General features: G+C 36.3%; 1 pseudogene; it reads left to right on the forward strand.

Annotated features, from left to right (window-relative positions):
* Positions 1-805: 805 nt before the first annotated feature.
* LOC112470341 lies at positions 806-924 on the forward strand (annotated as a pseudogene).
* Positions 925-9,420: the final 8,496 nt, after the last annotated feature.

Here is a 9,420-nt window from a genome sequence, read left to right on the forward strand (position 1 = left end):
TGCATCTCAATCTCTTCTTAAACTGTGAGAATTGAAAATAACAGTGAATAGTTTAGAAGAGAGCCTGGCACATGGCAAGAGTTATATAAGATATTACTACTCGCCTGAAATTAGCCCAATACTCTCTTCTTGAATAGTTTGTGATAACATTGAAAATTGCATATATCCATCTTTCTTTCTTAATGCTTCATGGTTTTGCTATTAATCACATCTCCTAAAGATGATTGAAGGTGATAGTATATCCTATGAAGAAACAAAACCCATCGAAGACCAAGTTACAAATATTAACGACCTTTCTATGGTGTCAGTAGGAGTTACGTGGAAAAATAAGATATAGTATCTACTCCCAAGGAACTTAATCCTGGTAGAAAGGAGAAGGCATTATTTGTATACCCCAAGTATACCCCAAAGCAGAGTTTATAAAGATAAATAAAAGTAAATCGCATCAGAGAGGAGAGAGCAGACATCTTGTTGTAACAATAACTCATGGCTATGGCTTCATAGAGCAAATGACAGTTGGTATGGGTTGGGAAGGATGACCAGGAAGTCAATATACAGAGATGGTGATGGAAAGGGCACTCCAAGGAGGAGGGATGGCATGTGCAGAAAAATTACAGCAAAAACATAACAGTCAATGTAGTTCAGGAAAACATGAAAAATGTACTTTCTGCATTGAAAGCTAGAATCAATCTCAGACATCTTATAACCCGCAGAACCAGCCCTGCCTTGGTTCCTACTCTGACAGTTGAATAAGTTCCCTTAATAATAAGATACCGATGTAAACCAATGGATAAAATGTCTATTCCTCTACGGTCATGCCACCCTGAACAAGCCCAATCCCGTCTGATCTCAGAAGCTAAGCAGGGTCGGGCCTAGTTAGTACTTGGATGGGAGACCACCTAGGAAGACCAGGTGCTGTAGATGTAAAAAATAAAAAATAAAAGTAATAGTCATAAAAGTAATAGTCTAGACCAGAGAGTTTTACAGAGCCTCAAAACAGGCCACCATTTGTGGAGGAGGTGGGGTGGTCAGAGGAAGGTCTGGGAAAGGTCAAGAAAAGCAGGAAATTTTATGTGCAGTCCCGGATAAAAGTCAGGGGCTGCCCCATTGTGATTGACTCTTCTCTCTCTCTTTTCCTCTCTCTTGGATCACCTGTGCACTCACTTCTGCTTTATTCTATTTGTTAACGTTACCAAGTCTAGCCCACGTGCAAGGTAAGGGGAATTAGGTGCTTTTTCTTGAAAGGAAGAGTATCAAAGAGTCTGTGGGTATTTTCAAACCGCCACGCCAAGTGTGACTTTTTAAGAATTTCATATAAAATGGAATCATACAGTATGATGTTTTTTTATGTCTGACTTCTTTTACTTAGCATAATGTTTGAGACACTGTTGCGAGTGTCTGTGATATGTAGCTTTTTATTATTAGTAGTATTCCATTATACAAATGTGCCACATTTTGTTTATCTATTTACTAAAATGTGCTTATATTTTCAGATACTTTTTAGGAGACCCAACTTTTGCATATTTAACCTACAGAATCTACAGAATTGCACATTGTCAAATATTAACTAGGATAAAAAGGACTTTTTGTATTATGTAACAAATGATGAAACGTATAAACATAACTTTACTGCAGGGCAATTACCTCGGCTTCCATGTTCTGTAATGTGTAACGCCACTGATGTTCAGGTAATCGGATGGCAACGATGTCTCTGAATCAGAAATCTGCAGTTCCTTTATTATATGCTGATCACATATACAGAGTTGACTTTGTATAGCAGTACTGTCTAGCCGTATAGTCAACAAAATGCATTAAGATAAAAAGGAGAGTTTTTGTGGTTCGCCTTTTTCATAGTACACAGGGCTGGGAGTAACTCAGATCGCATGAGAATATTTCTTTGCTATCACTAAATGTCTGGAGCTCAGCTGAATGAATGCACTTTCTTTGCAGAATTTAACTTTTACGTTGCATCTCTTACAACATGAAGTTTTTCCCGAGGAGCTTGGAGTCTGGAAAGTTGTTTTACATGCAGGAAGTACTTTTATTTTTCCTTTGCACCTGTCAGAGGAATGGATTGACTATTCAAAGGACTTCACAGATCTGTGAAAGCTTAATCTCGCATCCAGGCCAAGAGACTCCCTTCTGCATGATCCTTGTGAGTCAGAGGTGGCCACCTAAAAGCACAGCATCATCTTAGACACTGGGAGTGACAGGGCAAGGGCTCAGTACAAATCTCAGGAGAATAGTCCTAGACTAGAGCCCAGCGATCTCTGAATCTCCTCCCAGGATTTAGCATGAGTCAAAACTTCTACAGCTGTTGAATAAATAAATGGTTATCTTAGCAGTTTTATTCACAAAAGCATACATCACAAAGATGAATAACTCACTAGCTCCGAATGTCATGTGGAACCCTTGGGAAAGCTATACTCATGCATTTTAAAACATTCAGCCTGCAGACCGTAAAACTCAAGCTCAAGGATAAGAGGCAGGGCTGCAGACCTAACTACCCAACTGATAAAGGACATGTGGTCCGAATGTCCTTTATTTTACAAGCTACACCAGATTACCTATTCTCAAATCCCTACGTGAAACCACTGCTGGAACAAGGCTCACTGCCATATTGTCACTTTTATCTACAGGAATGTGTTCTATGTTTCAGAACATGCAACAGAACATAGGGGGAAATCAAAATTGCTCTGACATGCTTTTTATTCCTTATTAACTTAATTTTAAATGTCAACTAATATTAAATGAAAAAGATGGAAAACTCTGGTATTTAATAACATGAGCTATGGGAAGGGGGATAGAGAAGTTTAAAAGTGTTAACTGGAAGTGCTGGAGAATCATCACACAGGGAGAATTTGCCAGTTCTGGATGTCAATCCAGAAATTATCCTTCCTACTGTACAAAATATAAGACATCCCTCTGCCTCCCCCGAACACACACAGGCATGCATGCTTCCTCTGTTTCTCTTTTAAATTTCGCTTGGGGCAGGAGCTTCCTTCTTATAAAAGCTTCCCTTTATAAATCCCTGTGTGTCTGCTGCTCTCTCTGTTCTAGAATTCCCTTTCCTGGAGAGCCACTTCTCAAAAAATTCCTGTCGTGAGTTTGACATCCAAACCTAGACTCAGGAGGGAACATCTCTAGTCACAAGGAGGTTGCTGTAATACCTCTCCAACTGTAGTTATAATTGATTAAACAGATATTTGTTAAGTGCTCACTCTGTGTCAGGCACAGTCCTAAGCACTGGGGTTGCTACATAGACGTGAAAACAAGACCCCAGACCTCATAAGGCTCATATTCTGCAGGTCAGTGTTTGGAGTATATGGAACACACCTGACTGACACAGCCAGCCTATAAGATTCACATACATTATTTGGCCCTCACTTTTTCTTCCGCTCACTGGCCAGGTGAGAGTCACACATGCAGGTTAAGAATCAAGACTGCTAAGGGCAACTTTCTGTGACATGTGCTGCAGTTGATATGCAACAAATCTCATCAGTCCCAGTTGATGTGCAACCAATCTTATTCTCTAGGGCCAGTAGCAGAATTCTTCCTAATAGTGTTGGGACTCTCTGAAGTCTCTCATCCTCTTTTTATAATCACTCAAGTTTCAGGATACGAAAGAATCAAATATCCATATTTGTTATTTTTAAGGGAAGTTCTATCTTAAGCTACTGGAAAAGTATGTGGAATTAAGAGGTTTTCTACTAGAGATAGTTGGAAACACAGAAATCCAGAGGATGACCAAACAATTGAAGAAATCCAAGACTTAGATATCAAAAGATATGGTCTACTTGCTTGAGCGAGAGTCCAGAGAAAAGAATAAAGGTAAGAATCAGCAAGTCAGGAAAGGTGTGTGTGTGGGGGGCGGGGTATGGGTGGAGGGTATTGAGGGATGCAGTTTAAATGAGAGCAAATTGGTAATAAAGAAGAATAGTTGGGATTCCAAGGCCATTCCCTTGAGCACTGGGGAAATTCATGATCTGCTTCATGTACCTGGAGAGGTATAACAGTCTTTGAAAAGACCACGGTAGAAAGGGTACCAGCTAAAAGTGAGTGCTTTATCTATCCTTTAGGCTCTTGCGTTTCATCACCAAGACTTATATAAATTTGTCTTTAGAGCTTCCAATAGCTCTTTATCTATCCTTTAGGCTCTTGCGTTTCATCACCAAGACTTATATAAATTTGTCTTTAGAGCTTCCAATAGCTCTTTATCTATCCTTTAGGCTCTTGCGTTTCATCACCAAGACTTATATAAATTTGTCTTTAGAGCTTCCAATAGCTGTATTAGCTATCTGCACTTCAGTATCCAAGACCCCCACCAAATAATAGCACAATTAAGAGTAAAAGATAGGGAAATGTCCTTGGATGAGCCAGACTGGTTTAAATAAGAGATGATCTAGAAGCTTCCAGTTTTGAGGAGTAGGAGGAAAGGGAGATGATAGAGACAGGAACAAGGGTAGGCTACTGAAAATATTGCTGTTACATTGCAACCTATTAACTCTTGCGAGAGTGATAGAGTACTTTACAGTATGAGATAAAAGAAATAATTTGCATTAAACACCCTATTTGTCAATATTGGGCAGGTGGGGGGTACTAATATTTAAGTCACTGGGAGAATGTGTGCATCCCATTCATTACGCTCACATCAGTTACTGTGTATCTGTGATTGCATTCTTCATATAGCAAAGAAAGGGCATGATTGAATGGATGTATATTTATAAACATGTGGTAATTCAGTTCACTGAAATTAACACTCACCCTAAGGGTATCATTATATCATATCACAGAGCAACAGATAAAATAAAGATGAGAAAGAAGCAAAGGCCTATTATCATCCAAAAGGAAAAACGAAAAAAAAAACAACAAAAAAAACAGGTACAGATGCAGGGGAGCATGTTTGTCCCAAATGTTCCAAGACCAAGACTGTATTTAAATGTCTTAAATTAAGTAGGTATACAAGACTGTGTTTATTAATACTTTACAGTTTTATAGTTCTTTATGGTTTAGCAACTGCTCTCATGCACATACATTTTTTTTAATTCTCACAAAATCAATAAGTAAACGTTTACATTTACCCTTATTTAGCATATAAGAAAATTGAATCTCAGAGAGATTAAGTGACCTATCAAGGCTCAGTAGCTATACAATAGCAGACTCAAACCCAGTCTTTTAATTTCAAATTCAATATAATTAGTATTATTTTCTTTATTTTAGTCTACTTTTTAATATAAAATTTTAGTGTTTACATGCATGTATATATTAAATATTGCATATGATAATATCTACTTAAGGAAAATTGCTCTTAATATGTCTCTATTAATGGTGATGTTATTATCAAATTTGAGTTCCCAGAGCACACGAAATTATCCTCTTTGTTTGTACAGCTCCATGATAATACCTGTATTATACATACATGGGCTCTTTGAAGATGTGCGATAAAAATGAGGAAGCCTGATGTGATCCAGATAGAGAGGAAGGTGTTAATTAATGGCTTGGTGTATAATTTCTGTCATTATTTATACCGATAAATTTTTCTTTTTTTAGGTTTATTTAATGAGTTCTCTACTTTTAAAATTGACAAGGTAATTTATTTACTCTGTTTTTTCTTGTTAAGTAGTAAATAGGATTATAGAATGAACCACTGATATATGTAATAGCATGAGTGAATCTTAAAAACATTATACCGAGCAAATAAAGCAAGATTCAAAGACTTACACACTGTTATTCCTCTTATAGGAAAGTCTAGATAGGCACAGCCAATCTCCATTGACCAAAAGAAAATCAGTGGTCACCTGGGTCAGAAATTTGAGTTAGGAAATAATATCAAATGGGCACAAAGAAATTTTATGAGATGATGGAAATGTTCTAAATCTTGATTCTTTCTGATGGTTGCTACTTAAGTAGCAACATAATTTGTCAAAATGCATCGAATTGTTCATTTCAAATTGTTGACTTATTATATGTAAATTGCACCTCACTAAGTTTAATTGTTAAAGAAAAAGAAAAGGAGATGTAACATTTTCAATAATAATATGTATAGTGAGGTGTTTATAATGCATTTATAATACGTTTTTATGGAAAGGCCCTCATTCAAGTTTCACAATAACCCCAAGAGGCAGGCATCTTTATTATTACCATCCCTTTTTCACAAGTGACATAACTGAATTTCGGAGAGCTTAAATAATTTGCTAATAATCACATAGCTAGTAAAATCTAAATTAAGATTTGAGCGTAGGTTGTTTTTTTAATCTAAATTCTCAATGGTTCTCTCAAGACAAAACTGAATCCCTTTCCAGATCTTTCCTAAATAGAACTTTTTATATAGCTCCAGTAAAAATGGATAACACAATAACAAGCTAACTTTTCAATAAGTTATAAGTAAATAGAAGCACTGCAAAAGCACTTAGCCGGCATTTTAAAGCACTACTGAAAATGTTTTTGAAAACAACTAGTTCCTTTTCATTTCAAGTGCTTTGGGTTTGAAGTTTTGCGCATCATGTTTCAAGAGTGGCCAGAGGCACAATGTGTCTTGATAGCATCTCGTGTTTTGTGTACCATATTTCTTCATCCTGTAAATGCAGGTGGCCATCACGCTGCTCCAGACTTCCACTGCTGACACTTTCTGACTGTATTTCCATAACACACCACTTGTATCAAATTAACTCTTCATTCTGCTTCAGAATATACATTGCCCTCAGAGGCTAACTTAAACTGGTTAGCAGAGGAAGAGCAATATAATATAACCCATTCATACCAAGGCTTTCATTGCTAATGGTCTGCTTTATTCTTCAGGGAACTTATATTTTAAAGATGGCCACATTAAATCTAATGAATCTTTCATTGGTATGATTTCAAGGACTGTGTAAGAGTTAAAGGCAGATTCAGCAAATACAATTTACACTATAACTTTTTTACTCAAAAAGATCTGATTTTTATACTTACTAACATAATAGCCATGACTTCTATTCATTAGTATCAAGTTATTCTACTTCTGGGCCAATAGAAGGGTTGTACCCTTTGTCCCTCTTACAGTTAGGCAGCATGGCCAATTTGATTTACGTTGGTCAATGAAATATGAGTGGAAGTGACATGTCAATTCTGGCCTTTAATTACCACTGCTGTCATGACCAGGGAGTTCTAGATAATGAAGTCTTCATTAGCCTCCTTCTCTGAGTGATATAAAACAAAGTCCCAACTAACACTCAAAGTAAATGTGGCCTGTGTATAAATTAAACCCTTTAGTGTTTCTTTTAATCCCATTTGATTCTGGTGGGATTGTTTGTTATGACAGCATAACCTAACCTATCCTAAGTAATACAATTAATTCCAATATGTTCATTCCTTTTTCTTTATGATTTAGCTAATATTTCCTAAATTGGGACAAATATTAAAATTGAGAAAAACATTTGTTTTAGGGTTTCTTACCTACCTATCCACCCTTCAGGAAAGTTATTAAATTAATGGTGACTTAAGAATGGGAGTAAAAACCTACACAACACTTTCTTCTTTTGGAAGGCTCCTTCCTTCTAACACATTCTTGTCTACATGTTCCAAGGTTCCAAGAAAATGTTGCTTCTTCCACATTCCATATCGTAGAAGCCTTCAAGAATCTCAGAACTTAACCATATTCTTTCTACCTCATAATATCTATACTATGACCCCCTAATATTTATTTTAAAGGTGTATATACTACACATATAAGCAGTTTAGTTTTCCTTTATGCTCTCCTATACTCTATGTACTTTCATTATTAAATGCTACCTTCAGTTTAAGGAAGACAATATTCCCCCTACAGAAGGGAGTGAATATTTGGTCAAGATATTCTGTAAGTAAGCCCTTTTATTTTTTTGACTCATATCTAATATCATTTTGCCCATGTTTATTTCATAAGCCCACCTACACTGTCTGTTCTCCGAGAACAGAATTAGTCTATGCTTATTGGTATTCCAGTAGTTTTCTGCAATGATTTTATACTAGTTACATAAAATAATTTCAGTCAGTATTTTGAGAGATATGTCTTGTACAGAGTGGTTTTCTTATAAAGGAACAACTGGCTTTGTCAGGTTTTCTTGCCTCCTTGTCTCTTCTCTCTCTCTCTCTTTTTAAAAATTCTTTGCCCAATATCTCACGTCTATCTTTTCAGCTCTTAGACAACAACCAAAAGAAAAACTATAATTTCACTGTATTTTTTATTCTAAATGATGTTATCTGCCTATCCAGTTTGATAAGACATCTCTTTCATTGTTCACGCAGAGGTCTCTCTACCTCTGGATAATAATTTCCCTGAAGGAGGGGACTCTCATTGAGACTAAATACACCTTGGAAGATAACTTGTACATTCACATGACTTTGCATACCAGTGGCAAATATAACAAATATATTTGTTATATATTTATTGTTGTTGCGGGCATTCTGATAATGAGATGCCCCTCATCAACTGTCGGGATGAGCAAAGCCAGCCTCATCATCTAGAATTGTTATTTCCTGCCTCTTTTTCATGAGAAGCTGGCCATGTTCCTCAGTTCCCCTTTCCTTTGCATTGCCTAGGCACAGCAGCTCGCTTGTAAAAGTTTTTTAAGGTTATTCACAAGAATATGACTCCAACTCAGAATAACACTGTGAAGGAGGGAAAAAAAATTCAGCTAAATGAGGCTAATTTTACTTGTTTATATGACAAACAGTGGTAACCAGGGAGGGGAACATTATTGTGAAGATACAGCTTTTTTTTTCTTAACTTCAAATTCTTCAATAATATTGTGCATAAATTAAATAAATCTATGTAGCTGGGATAAATAAACAATATAGAATATAAAAAAAAAATTATCTCCACAGTGAAGAAAAGGAGCAATTTTAAGCCTAAAATAGAGAAGGTAGAAATTTGAGCCATGTAAACCTAGGTTGAAATCCCAGTCTCCTTATTTACAAAGTTTATGGCTTGGGGTAAATCATTTAATCCTCTGATGTTATAGTCTTAATCAGTAAAATGGGACTCATTTACATCTACTTTGAAGAGAAGTGATGTCTGCAATACATCAGCACAGGGCAATCCTTCAGTCAGCAGCTGCTATGAGTGTTATGGTGCTGGATTTATAATACAAGATGATAATACCATCCTTCAAGCTAAGAACTTTACTCACTTTATATTATTTAACTTTGTCAAGCTCTCTCTAAAGAAATGCTGTTAATATAATTTTATAGATGAGAAAACTCAGGCTTACAGGGTACAGTAATTTATCAAATTTCACGAAAATGAGACCTAGTATACTCAAGCAGATTTTCTGGTGAGTAGCTTCAAACAGTGCTATCAAACACTAGCATGCACACAAATCATTTGAAGATTTTATTAAAATGATGATTCTGATTTGGTAGGTCCAGAGTAGGACCTGAAATTCTACATTTCTAATGAGGACCCAG

The sequence above is a fragment of the Pteropus alecto genome, unplaced genomic scaffold, assembly GCF_000325575.1.
Source record: "Pteropus alecto unplaced genomic scaffold, ASM32557v1 scaffold10, whole genome shotgun sequence".
Classification (NCBI taxonomy): Eukaryota; Metazoa; Chordata; class Mammalia; order Chiroptera; family Pteropodidae; genus Pteropus; species Pteropus alecto.